Raw genomic sequence first — 17,971 nt, 5'->3', positions numbered from 1 at the left:
AACAACCAGCATGACTTTCTGGCCCATTCCTACTTAATATGGCTTCGATGCTGTTGGAAGAAAATACCTTTGGGGATCCTTCAACTTTGTGCAGAAATTAAATCTAAGACTCTCAGATTGTGATTAAAACAATTTTTTTTTTGCCATTTATCATTTGCATTAAGTCATTACAGATCAGTGAAGTATTTTGGTCAAATGCTGATGGCATCAGTTTGTAGATCTCATTTCAAATTCAAGACAGGCTGCAGGTCCACAGAAACTAGTTGCATACATTGTAGTGTCCTCCTTGATTCTGGCCAGTGGACATCAAGGAAGAATGAGAAAGAAGGGGGAAAAGGAAGGAAGAGAATGCCTTCAATCAAGGGCTTCCCCTAGGAAATTACCCAAAGCGTGAGCAGAGGTGCCAAAGAGCCCCTGTTGTCTATTTAGATTCATGTTCTATTATACTTACAAATAATAGCCAACTCAGCTTGCTGGACATTTAAATTAGGGGGTCACCAGTTTGCTTTTCGAGGTTTTACTATCTCACAAGTTGGACTTAGACTTGACTGTCATATTCTCTCTAGCCACCCCCTCCCCCAAACATCCACACAGAAGGACACTCCCACCATCACCACATGTTATAAATACAGGGATTCTAATCTAGACAATGAAGAAACTGGGCCTCTTTCTGATAATAACATAAAACTAGCATTCCCCAAACAATAGACAAGTTACTTTTTATAAATCATTCTGTTGTAATAATTATGAGAGTTTTTTTACAAAAATATATCTTTGCTCCTTAAGCAAAGCATTTCAATCCTCAAAGGGAAGTTGTGGGTCATTGTGGTTTTAAGAACAGTTTACAAACTGGCATAACCTTGGATACAAGTTTTGAACAAAACTCAAGGATGTATAGAAGAAAGCTTTAAAATTGAATTTTAAGGGCGCCTGAGTGGCTCAGTCGGTTAAACGTCCAACTTCAGTTCAGGTCATGATCTCACGGTTCGTGAGTCTGAGCCCAGATCTGACAGCTCAGAGCCTGGAGCCTACTTCAGATTCTGTGTCTCCCTCTCTCTGTGCCCTCCTGCACTCACACTCTCTCTCTCTCTCTCTCTCTCTCTCTCTCTCTCTCTCTCTCTCTCTCTCTTTCTCAAAAATGAATAAACATTAAAAAAAATTTTAATTGAATTTTAGCCATTTGTATTGCAACATTTGGAAAAGTAGTCTGTTAAAATCTAGAATTAGGCCTGGTCATTTCCATAACCTTTGTTAAAAACTAAGAACTTTATTATAAAGGAATGTTTCTAGCTATTAATTTATTGGAATTAACAGTTTTTGTTCTTAGAAAAATTCAACACATGAAACTAAAATAGAAAAACCAAGAGACTGTGTCATTCAATCAAGCAGGATCAAGCAGTGCTCTTCATTTTAAACGGCTGGTTAAAAACAATTTATCTTAAGGCATTTTTATTGTTATTTTAGTAACATGTTCATTTCTGTATCAATCTTTTCTTTAATTCATTTATTTGCCCAAAAGTATACTCGTTATCTTACTGTAACACAGTTGAGATTCTCCACACATCCAAAGAGTTTGTAAAACTGTCTTTTCTTTTTTTCCTTTTCCTTTTTTTTTGAGGTAACTCTCCTGAAATGTCTAAAATGAAAGGGAGTTATTGATGTCTTCCAGGAGTTTAACTGCAAGAACAGCTTTATCTCCCAGGCAGACAGACACCACACAAATGTTTGGTTTACTGCATATCACACAGTTAACAAGGCTCTTGTAGGTTCAAGGAAAACAGATTGTAAGGCTTTGCCAGGAGGACTTAACATTCTAGAAGGAAAAAAACTGACAGATAATTCTGAAGACAGTGAAACTTAAAATAACCTCAACTTAGACATAATTTTCCAAGAAAAGGTAGAGTATGGAATGGGAGTTTTTAGAAAAGATGAGAATAAGTGTAAAAGGCAAGGAAAGAAATGGTTTTTTAAACTCCTATGCAATGAAGTGCAAGCATCTTAAGAAGGTTTGTTCATTGCGAGGGCCCTCATTTCTGACCTAATAATCGAATCTTCCTTCATTCCAACTTGTTCAAACTGTAGAAAACCTGATGAAAACAGCCTTTCATCCAACTTGGTGTTTTCAGTTGAATGCTAAATCTAGCATTCGACTAAGCTCGGAAAACGTAGTTTTCCTGTGTGCACTGCGCAGGCGCGGCTCCGCGCAGGCCTTGCGCCGCCGCCGCCAGGACGGAAGGTAATGAAGTGGCTTCACGTGCTTAGTCTGAGCACACATCCCGTCTGCGTTTACTAACTTACCAATGGGCTTTGTTTGTGAGGAAGTTACGAGACTGACATTTATGGGTCTCCAGGCAAAAGAGAACAAAAAGAGGAGATTCCGAATCTTAAAGCTGTTTACCAGCTGCTGGAAAGGTCGGCTTCGGGCACCAAGAGCTCATACAAAATCCAAGGGGATCCGAGCGCCGCTCCTCCGTTTCTCGTGTCCGGCTGTAAAACACGGAAGCTGCCCAAAGCCTGCAGTAGACTGCCAGACTGAATTAAGGCATGGGGAAGAAATTACGTGTGCTTCTGTGAGAAACGGAGTCTTGAAAGACCCGTTCTTTGCTCAGATCCCATGAGTTAAATTGCTTAACAGCAGACATTGTGGTTATGGTTCCCCGTCATGTGGTGTTTGCCAAGCTCTCACTGGATCTCCTAAAACACTTAAGCCTAAAGGGTTTAGGCTGTCTTTGGAGGCCATAATTTGAAGAGAACAGCTTCATCTTCGTGGGAGACGCAGGACACAACCCAAATGTTTGTGAGATTCCTTCTCTTTTTCTTGACAAGGAGCTTATCACAGGGTTCTCAAGCAAACGGTATGGGAAAGTAAATGATTTCGTGGAGAAGAATCACTGCGGTTTACCAACGCTAAGGCTAGAAGCTTCCTCAGGTGACACTCCAGCTTTACAGAGAATTGAAGACAGGTTGGAACATAGTTCATCAAAAGTCAGTAAGATACAGGTCATATGCCTTGACACGGGATTTGTAGGGAAATGCCAAGAAGTTTCAAAGGTGGGAATTTGTTACAATGGTAAAGGGGTAAATGTTCCAGGCAAATGGGAGGGAGGTGGCAGGACAGGTCAGCAGGTACCTACAGAGGGCTTTTTTAATCCAAGGACTACTCTGTGTATTAGAGAATGTTCTCTTCTGTTAAAAGGACTACTTGGGCCAAAGAACTAAGAGGGGATATTCAGTATAGCAGCGTTTTCAAACTGAGAGGAATGTTGAAACATTCATAAACTACACATGGATCATCTCATCTCTGCTTAAAATCCTCCAAGGGTTTATTCTCACTTCTCTTCGTATGAAACTCATGGTCTGGCCTCCCTGTACCTGCACATCTCTGCAGCCTCTCCAACTTCACCTTGCCCTCTTGCCCTCCCCCCGCTGGTGGTCCTCCTGCTCAGCTACCTTGTCAGTCTCAGCGTCTCTGTCCATCCTCCTGCTTTGACCTGAATGCTCTTTCTTTACCTCCGATGGACCCACCATCATTTATAATTATTTTATTTAGTTGTTTATTTGTTGTTGGTCTGCTTATACTATACGACAAGCATCATAAAATCAAAGACCATGACTCTTGTTCTGTTTTATTATCAGGGTGAATCACAATACCTGACACCTGGTAGGTGCTACACAAAAATGTGTTAAAATAATACAAATGAAGGTACTGAGGTTAAAAGAGACCATTTCCTGGAGCTCTTTCAAATCATTATCGGCAGAACTAGGCTGGGTACTCAGGTTTCCTGGGAAATCCTGGTTTCTAGGAGGAGCTGGAATACTCTCAAGCAAGAGTTAGCATCGGCAGTTACACAGAAGTTATGACTTCAGCTGACATTTATGCTTTTGGAGAGATCATTCAAGAGAAGAAGCTTTGAGAATGAGACTGAGTGACATCACCTGCACTAAGGGTGTGCTGAAGGTGAACTGACGCCCTTGACCACATCCCACCCCACCCCCACCGCCCACCCCCACACACACTTTCAGATTTCCTTCCAGTCTCTTGTCTTAGACTTACTCTCGAAGGCTATGGTTGCTGGTCCTCACCCTCTGGTTTTCCTTCTTTTCTTATTTCTAGCATATACTCTACTCTGCCCTTTGGACTGTCCTATCTCTAAGACTTATCAGACCATTGTTTTGAGGTCAAATTGCAGCTTTTCATTTCTTGTGATTATTTGGGGGGGTGTGGAGAAGTGAGACAGAAGAAAGGGGCAAGGGATTAAATAACATTCTGTTGTCAGCCAAGATACGGAGCCAGCTATTTAATAGATGTTATCTTATGTTAGGAAGAGGAAGACACTTTTTTACTTTTTGTTAATATTTTAAAGGAAATCACAGTCTTGATTTGGTAACTCCCCAGAGAACCTTCAGTAGCACAAAGGGTGTTACAAAATCTAAAATCTCAAGGGGCTAAAATCATTTAAACTAATAAACACGGCATACAATACTTTGTGGGACCCTGGGAAGGGGAATAAATATCATGAAATCAAACAATGATCAACTGTTAAAACTCCCCAAAGGACAGTCATCACCGGCTGAGTGATTTGTTGTTGGTGTTCATTTATTTTTAACCTCGTCTTTCCTTCGTAATCATCCCATTTATGCTCCGAGATACTTTCACAGGCAATAATAATACTAATAGTAGCTACCCTTTACTGAATGCCTACCATGAGCCAGGGACTTCACGTTTTTTTCAGCTCCTTGCAAAAACCCTAATAGTTAGGTATGGTTATCAGCATTTCAAATGAAAAAATTAACCTTTAGAGAAGTTAATTATATCGCTCAAGATCATACAGCAAGTAAGGCTTGTCAGATACTCTAAACCTATATGTAACACCGTGGCTGTGCCCATGTGGCAGGGGGCAGGGTGAGGGCACGGGAGAAAGGGCAAGGCTTTAGTTCTCCACATACCAATCTCCACCAGCCCAGATACACAATCTAAAGACAGAAAAATCTGTGTTTGCTATGCAAACCCTACTTCAGAATAATTTACTTGATCTCCTCACCCTTTTTCCAACAAGTTTGCCATATCTGAGGTCATTTTACATGTACCATTATATTACATATTATTATGTCATATTACATGTGAACAAAATCAACTACCATGGACATTTGAACTTCAACAATTGGATTCAAAATCTAGTGTACTGGATTTTGTATCATGGCTAGCAAACTAAAATTTTTACATAGTAAACTGAGGCTTTTTACTTATTTTCTTCAGCTCTCTGGGTATCCAAAATGCTTTTATTGGATGCTGTCTGTGCAATTGTGAACATTAGGACAAGGTACATATTTGACCTTTCAAAAAGCATCCGGAATTGGGAAGCCCATTACATTAGAACCTCTTTGTTCAATATAAACAGGGATAGAAACCCAAACAAAATGTGTCTAATTGATGTACTATCCCTAAAGTCTAATTACTAGCAGCAGTAAGAAGCTGCTGAAAATCCTAAAGTTGTCTTTGATACAGACCCTCTCTCCCACTGCCCTTTCTATGAGGCCAGCCTCATTAGAGCTAGCTTTGAGCATCTCTCACAACCAAAAGAACACAACAAATCCCACATCCACATGGAACTTAAGCAACATATTATTAGGCAAATAGTAGGAATGATAATTTAAAAAAATGGTTTTTTACATTTTATTTATTTTTGAGAGACAGAGCACAAGTGGGGAGGGGCAGAGAAAGCAGGAGACACTGAATCTGAGGCAGGCTCCAAGCTCTGAGCTGTCAGCACAGAGCCTGACATGGGGCTCGAACCCACAAACTGTGAGATCATGACCTGAGCCGAAATCAGACACTTAACCGACTGACCCATCCAGGCACCCCAGGAATTATAATTTTAAAGCCTAGGTATTACTTGGCATGCTTATGGTCAATTAAAAAAGCAGAAAACAAAATTTTATGTATGCTATTGTGTCAGAAGAGTATTTTTAAAATAATAATTTTCCCCAGTATTTCCTTTGCGGCCTTGACCCCTTCCTCTGCTCAAGCACTAGATTAGACCTTTGTCATCTCGGGAAAAGATCAAGGTAGCATTAAGCAGACAAAGGAATTCTTTGGATTTCTGAATGGAGTCACGTAGAAGAACAGAAAAGACCCAGGCTAGAAAAAGATTAGGAAAGGAGAATTGGAAGAGGAACACAGAGAGCAGAGACACCACTAGGTCGCAGAGATAGGGACCTGTACTCCGCAGGCTGCTCTCCTAAGAGGAAGCAAGGCCCCAGGGAAGAGATGACGGCATGTTTAATGGTTGAAAACCTTCCCTGCACAGTTTCCCAGCCCTGCCGTGGTGTGAGAGCCAAACAATGATTTCCCCATACCCAAAAGTGGCACAGAAGGAGTCCTGCAATCCAATGAGGTCACATAGGTTGTGACGGGAGTCTCCTCAGTGGCTTCTTCAATGGCTGGCAGGAAACCATGCTCAAGGAACAATCAGGGTGAGGGACAGCTCAGAAGATGCCAGTGTGGCTAGATGAAATTGAAGATCCAGTGCAAGCTCCCTAAGAGCACAGATTCAAGCCAGGAGAAAGAAGAGAGAGGTGTAGCAAATCAACTGAAATTATGCACTCACCACACCCAGAAGAATAGGGTTGGAAACAGAATTAATATACAGAGTCAGAGCAAAGTAAAGAAAGTTAAGTATCTTGCTTTCTGCATCTAGGAACAAAATTTCATACCTTCTAACCTGTGATTAAAACTATAAGTGAGATTTATGAATTAACATTTAAAAAATGAGAACCACCATGATTTCTCTGAAAATGTGTGTTTTTGTCTCCAAAGGGGGATTAATAAAAATATCTAAAATCTAGAATTACTATGCACATAAAGAAATAATAAATTATTATTAAATGATACTAAAGTAATTGCATGTTGGAGTTGTCAGATTGTGAATTTTTGTTATCTCTCATTTTTATTGCCCATTTTATGGGTTTTGTTGTTCTTATTGTTTTAAGAAATGAAGATGAAAGGAAGAGAAAGAAGAGAGAGAGAGAAATGGGGGGGAAAGATTAAGAAAAGACTCTCTAAGTAATATTATGTAGCTAGAACATAAGTCCATTGGTAAAAGATGGAGTGGCACATGTGGAAGGGGAGAAATTGTAGATGGTCTTAAATCTCAGACTAAGATGTTTAGACTGTATTCTGGAATCAGTGAAGAGCCACATGGTCAAATCTATTTTAAAACAGCACTCTGGTAGTTTGAGGGAAGGGCTCCTAAAATCAGATATGGGGAAATCAGTTCCCAGATTACTGCGATGATGTAGACATAAAATCATGAAACAACTCAGTCCGTGGTAGCAGGAATGGAAAAGTGGGGCTGGAGGAAAGAGCTATTTAGGAGGTAGCAAGCGAGTGAACAATGGGTGAAAAAAAATCATCGCTGAGAATGACATTGAGCTCTCAAACCTTCAGCCTCAAGTCTTGAAGTGACTGGGCTTCTATGAGAAGGTTGAGCAGCGTGGGTGTCATTTGAAACTGGACAAAACTATAAGACTGCTAGGGAATGCTGGCCATGTAGTGGCTGCACAGTTAGCAGCTTCAGACCACAGCTACTGACATGCTATCCTGGGACTCGAAGTCTTCCCCTCCCCCACTGCTCCAAGCTGTCCAGGCACTGATGGCAAATTCCCGCAACCAGGACAAAAATAATGCATCTTCTCTTTACCCTGTCCCAACTAATAGAGGAAAAGCTGAGTCAAGAGCTCCTGCCTCCATTTCTGTGAGATTCATCTCCTCCTTTTAGCAACCCCTTGGGAGCTGGTGGAGCACAGCTCTCCCTAAGCATGGCCACATGGATCTTTCCTTTTTGCTCTATAGGCAGCCATCTTTGAACACGATTTTTTTTGAAGGCTTGAGTATTACAAAATATAAATACATTCGGAAAACAAATGAATCCCCCAAATTCATCAGATCTTGGATCACACAGCCCAACTCATCCCCATGGGCTCCAGGATAGAAGCAGGAACACCATGCATCCTCCAGCCTTGACCTCAAACTCCTTCCTCTCGGTAGAGGGCACCTCTAATTCCCGCCACTCCAGAGGCACAGCATTCTCAACCAACCGTTTGTACTCTGGATTTATTGTTTTGTTCACAGCTGCCCCTGGTCCCCAAGAATTCTGAAAAAAGCAGTTGTATAATTTTGTATTATATTTTAAGTTTTGAAGTGAAAAACAACCTTTGAGAAGGGTTAATATTAGAAAAAAAGTTTTAGAATTGCTCACAGATTTTAAAAACCTTCAGAAAACATTATTAGTATTTTTGTATGTTCTTTCTTCTACATTACATATATTTATACATATGTATTTATATATATGTATTATGTATATACATATACCTACATTTTGTTATATTTATTATACCATAGACATGTTCTCATATTGACTTTTGTACCCTCTATTTTATTTTTTATAACAATTTCTAAAGTTCCATAATTATATTACCATTTCTACAATTGGCACTATTAGACTGCTTCCATCATAAAATAATTTCTAACTCACTTTTTTCTAATTATGTAACGATTTTAATTGCTGAAAATTTGGACTGTAAGAAAAATAATAAAAACCACCTACACACAAAATTGTGACATACAGTGTACAGATCTAATTTCAACCTTTTTTCATTTACTTTATAGCCTTTCATGGTTAGTTACACAGCTTACATGGTTACAGGGATTTAAGTTTATATGGCTATTCCTCATAGAAGAAATATGCTCTAAGGTTCTTGTAAGTCATTTGATCCCATTGAAGCTCTTGTCTCTGCACAAAGTTCCAGACTGTTCTTCCCCACTTTGAAACTAGTTCAAATCCCAGTTTCTTAGATAGTACCACTGCTATCAGCAGACACCCTGAGGTGGCCCTGTCCTTTCAGGGATTGATCCACAAAGCCACAGGTCTTAGTCTCCTATTTTCTCTTCTTCTATTCCTTCTGCAGAAGAAACAGGTTATTGTAGACTTCCAACAGAATCTCCCATAATGTGTCTTCTCCAGGGCTAGTTGTCCTACATCAAGAGATTGCCTGAAATCTCCCAGTCTGTACCACCCAGAACACTCAAAGCAGGCATTAGCAGATTTCTTAATTTCTACACTATTTTTTTTTAACATTGTTGAGTGTTTTATAATTGCTTTACTCAGCAAGTCTGGGAAATGTGTAAGTAGTCATCAGTTTTACAGATGTGGAAATTAAGGTTCAGAAAGGTTAAATGATTTCCCTTAAATAGACACAAAATTATATCATTAGAGGATCAAAAGAGAACTATCTTTTCTATCCAAATGACATTCCTCTTGGGGGAAAGATAAAGGAAACTGTAATAAAGAAAGTACATGTATTGGTCTAATGAAGGAATGGGGTGGAAAGCGACAGCAGAGAGAAGGAAGTGAAAGGAGAATGGAAGAACAGAGAGATGCAACAAAAGACAGAGGTTGTAGGGGGGAAAAACAATGTCGTAGCCCTGTCCTCTCAAAAAGGCTCACTGTGTGTGTGCTTTTGTGGGGAACATCTTGGTTCCTGACTTGATGCACGTGTAGGCTGTTTTCCAATTGGCTCACCTCCATTCTTGTATGAGCAAGAAGGAGGCTTCCTACCCACCCATCCACCCCACCACCCCTTTCTTTCAAAGGTCACTTTTGAGATGTACATTTTGAGACAGAGGCTTTGAGCCTCACATGGGATTAGTGTCAGTGCACACTGCAATCTGCACCTTCACTATGCATTTAATGACCCCTCCAAGCCATGTCATGGGCTTCAGCCAACTCTGCTGCTTAGCACCCTCCCAAACTCCTGGACAGCCCTCTCCCTCCCATCCTACCCCAAATCATGCTGCCACTGCCAAGCTGGCTTCAGAGGAGAGAATGGGCTGCAAGACTACACTTCTCTTCACATACCTGACCCTCAGGTCCTTAGAGCACCATTAAACAAGACTGCTCTATTCAAGGTTTGAGTTCAATCAGAGAAAATGTCTGTGGGTGAAGGGGGAGGGGAAGCTTTCCTTTCCCTGAATACCCTTTGAGTAGTTTTTAAATTTTGTATTAGGTGTATTTATTACTTACTCAAAAGTAAAAACTAAGATAAAGCCATGAATGCAATATGTAACTGTTTCCAGAGTCCAACTAAAGGAAAGTTCTCACAGAGTTCTACTCATTAGCATACCTCAGTTCCAGGTCTGACTTTTTTGTCTTAGGATCACTGCTCTACTCCCTCCTTCTCCCAGTAAAGGTCACATTTCAATTCTTGCTATGAGAATTTTCATACCATTCTGTCATAGAAACCCCAAACTTCCTGGCCACAATGGGGCACCCTGACCTACGATCTGGCTTGACAACCAAAACCACCCATTAGATACTCTAATCAACAGAACTCTATTTCTCAAAATCTAAACAATTTCATCCAGAATAACAATTATTAATTGTTATCTAGAACAGCAATAATCCAGGATGGCCTTTGCCAACTCATTTCCCAATATTTTCAGGATTCTCTCTGCCAGGGTCAAGTAGAGACATGATTTCTCATTCTTTGTCATCTCCTGATCTTGACTTTGTGTGCCCTATGGGTAAAATACACACCCACACACTTCTGACAGGTAAATAATAATTCTTAGAGATTAGAGACTGTATTGTTTAAATCATATTAAATGGAGAAAACCTTCTACATGTTCTGATAAACTACAAAGACTTATCCTGAAATAAACTCCGAAAATAGACCTTTACATTATTCCCCCAGTACCATTATTCTTTTCCTCTCCTCAATTTCCAACTTCCAGGCTGTGCCCTAAAGGTTTACAGGTGACAAAGACACTGCCATCACAAGTTCTGCTCAAACGAACGAACTATTTACCTCTGATCTTTATATTTAACTACATTAAAACAAAAAACAAGTGGGAGGAGGAGGAGGAGGTGGTGGAGGAGGAAGAAGCAGCAGCAGCAGCAGCAGCAGAAGATGAAAAACATAAAAAAACAACCTTGACAGACACTGAATTCACAGGTTCTGACAAGATCATACCATCTGCAAATAGAGATAGCTTTACTTCTTTCTTTCTACTCTGGATGCATTTTTTTTTCTCTTTTATTACTTAATTTCCTGGGCTATAACCTCAAGTACAATGTCGAATAGAAATGGTAATAGCAGACAGTCTTATCTTGTTTCTGATCATAGGAAGAAAGCTTTCAGTCTTTCACTATCTTGTATGTTAGCTGTGGGTATTTTGTAGATGCTTTTTATCTGGTTGAGGAAGTTCCTGTTCATTTCTAGTTTGTTGAATCTTTTAAACATGAAAGGTAGTGGGTTTTCTTCAAATGCATTTCCTTCATCTTTTGTGATGATCGTGTGGTTTCTGTTCCTTTATTTTATTTGTGTGATGTATTATTTTCACATATTGAGCTAACCTTGCATTCCTGGGATAAAACTGACTTGGTCGAAGTGTGTAATCCTTTCCACACACTGCTGGATTGAGTTTGTTAGTATTTTGTTGGAGATTTTTAGATCTATATTCATAAAGGACATTAGTCATTTGTTTTCTTTCCTTGTGATACCCTTGTCTTTGTTTGGTTTCAGGGCAATACTGATCTTATGGAATGAGTTGGTAAGTGTTCCTTCCTCCTCCATTTTTTGAAAGAGTTTGTGAAGGATTTGGGTCCGTTCTCTAAACATTTGGTAAAAGTCACCAATGAAGCCATCTGGGCCTGAGATTTTCTTTGTAGAAAATTTTTTGTTTACAAATTATTTTAATGGTGAATTCTTTTCTTTCTTTTTAGCAAATGTAAAATAATTCATCCTCCCCAGGTTACCACTCTACCCCAACTCCTCTTGGTCTGAGATTGAGGAGAAGAATAACTGTGGAAGAGACTGAATATGATTTGTTCATTGACCTCTAAAGTAATTTCTTACACTCTCTTTGGTACTTCTGCCAAGAGAGGATTTTCAGTCTTTTCTAACAAGGAGCCAGGAACCTGGATAACAATGAGAATTGAATTAACAGTTGTGACTTCATGAAGAAATTCCTTTTTGTTATAAATTGCAAGAAAATTTATACTTAATATTTAGAAATACTATTCCTATTTATTTTGAACCCTCCTTAATAGATATTAAATTATTTCTTTATTGAAATGTTAATAATATATTCAGTTGTAAAAATGTATCTGCACTAAATTTATCTGCTCCATATTTGTACTAAAAGTATAAAAACACACACGGGAGGGATACAAACAAGATAATAGTTATTTCTAGAGAGAGAGTGGAAAAGAATTAGAGATAGAACTTTAGTTGTATGGATAATATTTGTTTGTTTGCTTTTTAAAAACTAGAGGAAGAGAGGTGCATGGTTGGCTCAGTTGGTTAAGCATCCAACTCTTGATTTCAGTTCAGGTCACTATCTCATGGTTCATGGGTTTGAGCCCCCCATTTGGCTCTGCACTGACAGCATGGAGCCTGCTTGGGATTCTGTCTCCCTCTCTCTCTCTCTGCCCTTCCCCTGCTCATTCTCTCCCTCTCAAAATAAATAAGTAAACAAAAAATAAATAAACATTAAAAATTTTTTCAAAAATAGAAGAGAAGGAAAATTTGAAGCAAATGATGCATTCATGGTAACATGTCAGATTTGGATAGAAGGTTCTTGAGTGTCCAGTTTTGATGGGCAGGGATTATTTATATAAAAGGAACATAGATGTTTTATATGGTGCTTTTTTAAATTTAATGTTATGCTAGTAAATGAAGGGGATGCACAGACAAATTACAAAAGAGGAAATGAAATTACCCCTCCCCCAATTATCCTTCTGGACTGAGAGACTTTCTTCCTCAGCATTGGAAACTGCCTTGGCTGAAGAAAGTTGCCTCACCCATGCTCCCCTTACTCAGTCACCCTTCATCCAATGGTTGCTCAATGCAGGTATGAAAACCTGTTCCCTTGCCCTAACCTGGAACAGTTCTGAAAAGACATCCCTGCATCAAAATCTCCCATGGTTCACCTGAGACATTTGGGAAACTGCCCCTCAGCCCAGCTTCTCTCTCTGTCAAGTCCTGCTTTCTTCCTCTCTCCCACAGGTATTGACCATAAGAACTTTCCTGATCACAAATCTCCATTTTGGGATGTGCATTCTGGAGAACCCCACATGTGACATATATGTATGCATAGAAATATAAAACCTCACTAATAACAACAGTAATGCTCAAATTTAACCCAGAATACATTCAATTACTGTGAGAGTAGAATGGTAGATACACTGTGTTGTGGCAGAACCTGCCAGATTTCTATACAACGTTTGCCACCCCTTTTCACCCAGTCACAAAATCCTGATTTTATTTGAGACAGCATTGTGCCTTAATAGAAGGATGGCTAGATATATCCATATACACATTATTATATTATATTATATTATTTTTACAGGACATATAAAAATTATGTTTGGTTCACATTTACATTATGAAATAAAGCCATATGAAATGACTTCTGGAAGTCCACTAATGCTTTAGGAAAGTAGACTCAGAGAGTAAGTATTTTTTTGGCAATTTTCTTCCTCTTTCTCCCTGCTGGATGGAGATGTAACAGCTAGAGCTCCAGCAATCATACTGTGACCCTGAGAACGGCAGCCAGAGGGGCACATGAGAGTTGGGTGCCTAATGATTTCATGAAGTATTGTGTCATTCTGTTTCCTCTGGACATAAAAAATACAAGGGCTTTTGGGAATCTTATATATGAAACTATGTCAGCCTGAGGTATTTTAGCCACTTAGTTTTGCTTTGTTTTTTGATAACTTTTTTTTTGGAAGTGGCTTTTACAGTGACTTTATTTATTTGCTTGTTTGTTTTTGCCACTGTTAGTTTTTACTGTTCTATTATAAACTGCCAAACCTAATTATAATTGAAGCAAATGGGTTCTTTTATAGTCTAAAGGTAAAATAGAAAATGAAAAAGTAATTTTGGAAAATGAGTAAGTATTTGACTTGTAAATGTTCTTGAGGAGTAATTCTATTTGCAGAAATAAATCCTAAGGAATTTGTGTGTGTGTGTGTGTGTGTGTGTGTGTGTGTGTGTGCATATGTGAGTGAAGCGTTAGCAACAGAGACATTTATATTATAAGAAAAATAGAAACTACCCAAATAGCAACATAATGGAGTAGATAATAAAATATGATACATTCATTGAATTAAGAAATTAAAGAAACAAAGAACATTTTTACTTTAAAAAAAAACATTTTTAGGAAACAATTTAAAAATATAGAAGTATATGAAGTAAGAGAAATGGCCTCCCTTTCCTACTCTACCATTTTCACTCCTAACTGTTTAGTCGAGTGTCTATCGTTCTGTAATTTTTCCTTTATCTATACAAACAAATACAGATATGCATTCACATTTACAAGGAACTTTAAAATTGGATTATAATACATATATAAAAGAAAAATTACCAATAACATGGAGGAATGCTCACAGTACAATAAAAAGTTTTATAAATAATACCTAAATTTGAGTGGCATCTGGTGGCTCAGTTAGTTAGGCATCCAACTTTGGCTCAGGTCATGATCTCATGGTTCATGGGTTTAAGCCCTGCATTGGGCTCTGTACTGACAGCTCAGAGTCCCGAGCCTGCTTCAGATTCTGTGTCTCCTTCTCTCCCTGCCCCTCCCCCACTCACATTCTCTGTCTCAAAAATAAAGAAACATTAAAAAAAATTTTAAATAGATATATATAAATTTGATATATAGCAAGATCTCAATTACTTTTCAAAAAGTGCCTAGAAAAAAAAAGACTAGAGTAAAATATATAATAAACAAATGTGTAAAAAAAAGAATATTAAATTCTAATGCCAATATTAATAAACAGTTTACTATTAATAATAAATATATCTTCTCCTAGAACTAATACAGAGTTTTTTCCCATAATCCCCACAAGACCTGACGTGAAAAATATCTTCCTATATTTCAGGGGAAATAAGGGAGACAGAGAGCACATATTTGAACCACCTGCCTCCCAGTCCCATCCAAAATGACCTAGAAAACTTAAAAATATGCAAAACCCTAAATCAGTACTGGAAGCTAGGGAAGGAAACGATACAAATGCCAGAAACTTCAAAAGAATTTCTTCTAAATCCTGTGCAGTTGGGACCAGATTTCAAAAAGACATGCAAGGCCAAATTTGCCAGACACCAGAGGAGAAACTTCCCCTGAAGGGGTGAGGCCCGGAGGCTGACTGCAGGACTGCGTCAGTGATTCTTTTCACTTTTGAAATCTGTGTGAGTTTGAGGGTAACACCACAGTAAAGGTTTCGGGCAGAAAGCTTGTGAACAGTGGCCGTAGCTATATTATCGGATGGTTTCCCCAAGCTTTGGAGAGCTTCCCGGCCTCGGCAGAGCTGGGCAGGAAAGCCAGGCCAGAGCGATGCCCCCAAGCAGCAGGCTGTCGCTAGCAGAAGTTTTCCTCGATGCAGTGGGTGCTGGGCTAGAAACCTTGGCCTGGGTACATCACACACCAGCAGTGAGCTTGGGGGTGCCTCTGGAAGACCTAGATAGGAAGCCTACCACAAAAATCTGTCAAATAGCACAGCCCTTACACTAAATACAAAGAAAAAACTTTATAAGTTGAAATTTCGATAACCATATTTTTTTTTCAATTTTGACCCTATGCTCACACAACACATAAGAATTAATTTAACATGGATCATAGATGTAAATGTGAAAAGTACACCAATAAAGTTTCTAGAGGAAAACAATGTCTTCATGATCCCTGGACAAAATTCCTTAAATACAACATCAAAAGTACTCTCCAGAAAATAGAAGATTGAAAATTTGAACTTCATTTAAACAAAGAATCTATATTTGTCAAAAGGCAATAGAGTAATAAGGCAGGCTACAGACTGGGAGAAGATATTTGCAATAGAGATACTGGACAGAGGACTCATAGCCACACTATATAAAGAATTCCCACCAATCAGTAAGAATAAAATAGGAAAACAAACTAAAAATGGGTAAAATGCTTTAACAGTCACTTTAGAAAACGACTGATAAGTGTGAACATTATTAGTAACAAGAAAGCAAATGGCTAACGATATCAGGTGTTGGCAAAAATGTACAGCCATTGGAACACTCATAAATTGTTGGTAGACACGTAAACTGATTTAAAAAAAATCACTTTAGGAAGGTGTTTGACAGTGTCCACTTAAACTAAACATATGTATACCCTAGGGCCCAGAATTCCACTTTTAGGTACTTACCCTACAGAAATGAATGCTTGTATCTACCAAAATACATGTGCAAGGATGGTCATAGCTTTATTTATGAAGCCAGGCATCTATAGCAAAACTAGTATATGTATTTTAGAATATCCATACCCATATGAAAAAAGAACAAACTACTGTTAGGTGCAAAAATGTGGATGGGTCTCCACATAACATTGAGCAAAACAATCCAGACTCAAAAAAGTAGGATGACAGTTGTGTCCTCCAAGAAGCAGACACCAAGACTGAGTTAGAAGTACAAAAGATTTGCTGGAAATAGTAATGGGCGGGGAGAGGCTCCAAGCCTGACATTTAGAAGAGAAAGGACACAGGCTGAGTAGAAAGAGCCTCAGCCTCCAGTGCAGCTCCGAGAAAATCTTGGCAAGCTCAATGAGGAGCTTTGACACAAAGATTACCCTTAGAGACAGCTCTCACTAGCCAGTCCCAGAAAGCCCTCATACCACCCTGCTCAGTCATTGACTGGCGCTACCCAGGAAGTACATGACCTTAACTTGGAAGCTGAAGCACCACCAGGATAAAAGACACAGCCCTTAGGGAATATAGTCAATGGTATTGGAATGGCACTGTATGGTGACAGACGGTAGCTACACTGTGGTGAGCACAGCATAACATACAGATTTGAATCACTATGTTGTGCACCTGAAACTAATGTAACATGGTGTGTCAACTATATTTGAAAGGAAGAAAGAAAGAAAGAGAGAGAGAGAGAGAGAGAAAGAAAGAAAAGAAAGAGAGAGAAAAGGAAAGGGAAAAAAGAAAAGAAGGAAAGAAAGAGAGAAAGAAAAGAAGGAAAGAAAGAAAAAAAAGGAAGGAAGGAAGGAAAGGACCACAGCCCCAAAGGCTGAGGCACGCATACGTCTGGAGACTGTCAACTAACTACACTCTTTGTGGCAGGTTATTTCTTGAAGGGTGATCAGAGTGACACATCATGTGGTTGCACGTGTGTGAAGTCCGAAGTCATCAAACCTAATCCACAGTGATAGAAGGCAGAAGAGCAAAGATTTTGACTAGGAGGGGGGTAGGAAGGGGCCTGCTGGATTGTAGGAAGTAAGCTAGTTCTAGACTGGGATGGTAAATAGAGATATTTATGTATATAATTAATGCAATTTATGATACATAGGTTATTCTTCTGTTAAAAAGAGAAGGGAATAATAAAGAGATGAAGTTTTCTTTCCAGGATATCACACAGCCCTGACTCCCCAATGTTACTTGTCTAAGGAACTAGCCAAACACTTCCATTTAAAATTTTTTTGTTTAATATTTATTTATTTTGAGAGAGAGAGATAGAGTGTGAATGGGGGAGAGGCGGGGGGACGGGGGGGGGGGGGAGACAGAATCAGAAGCAGGCTCCAGGCTCTGAACTGTCAGCACAGAGCCTGACGACGTGGGGCTTGAATTCACAAGATTGTGACCTGAGCTGAAGTCGGAAGGTCAACCAACTGAGCCTCCATTTTAGATTTAAAAGGTCTAGGGGCACCTGGGTGACTCAGTCAGTTAAGCATCCGGCTTCGGCTCAGGTCATGATCTCATGGTTCATGGGTTTGAGCCCCACATCAGGCTCTGTGCTGACAGCTCAGAGTCTGGAGCCTACTTCGGATTCTATGTCTCCTTCTCTTTCTCTGCCCCTCACTGACTTCCACTTTGTCTCTCTCTGCCTCTCTGTCTCACACAAAATGAATAAACAAAATTTAAAAATTTAAAAAAAAGCAAAAAATGAA

The 17,971-nt window shown here is 39.2% G+C and overlaps 1 long non-coding RNA gene across 1 annotated transcript; it reads right to left on the bottom strand.

Annotated features, from left to right (window-relative positions):
- Nucleotides 1–206: 206 nt before the first annotated feature.
- Nucleotides 207–2,113, bottom strand: LOC115292476. Its single transcript, XR_003909017.1, has 3 exons — nt 2,039–2,113; nt 1,537–1,636; nt 207–292 (listed from the first exon to the last, which is right to left on the bottom strand). It is a non-coding gene; the product is annotated as an uncharacterized LOC115292476 (long non-coding RNA).
- Nucleotides 2,114–17,971: the final 15,858 nt, after the last annotated feature.

Source organism: Suricata suricatta, chromosome 5 (genome assembly GCF_006229205.1).
Source record: "Suricata suricatta isolate VVHF042 chromosome 5, meerkat_22Aug2017_6uvM2_HiC, whole genome shotgun sequence".
NCBI classification, from domain to species: domain Eukaryota; kingdom Metazoa; phylum Chordata; class Mammalia; order Carnivora; family Herpestidae; genus Suricata; species Suricata suricatta.
Note: the sequence above shows the minus strand (reverse complement) of the source record. Positions and strands in the feature narration are given on the sequence as shown.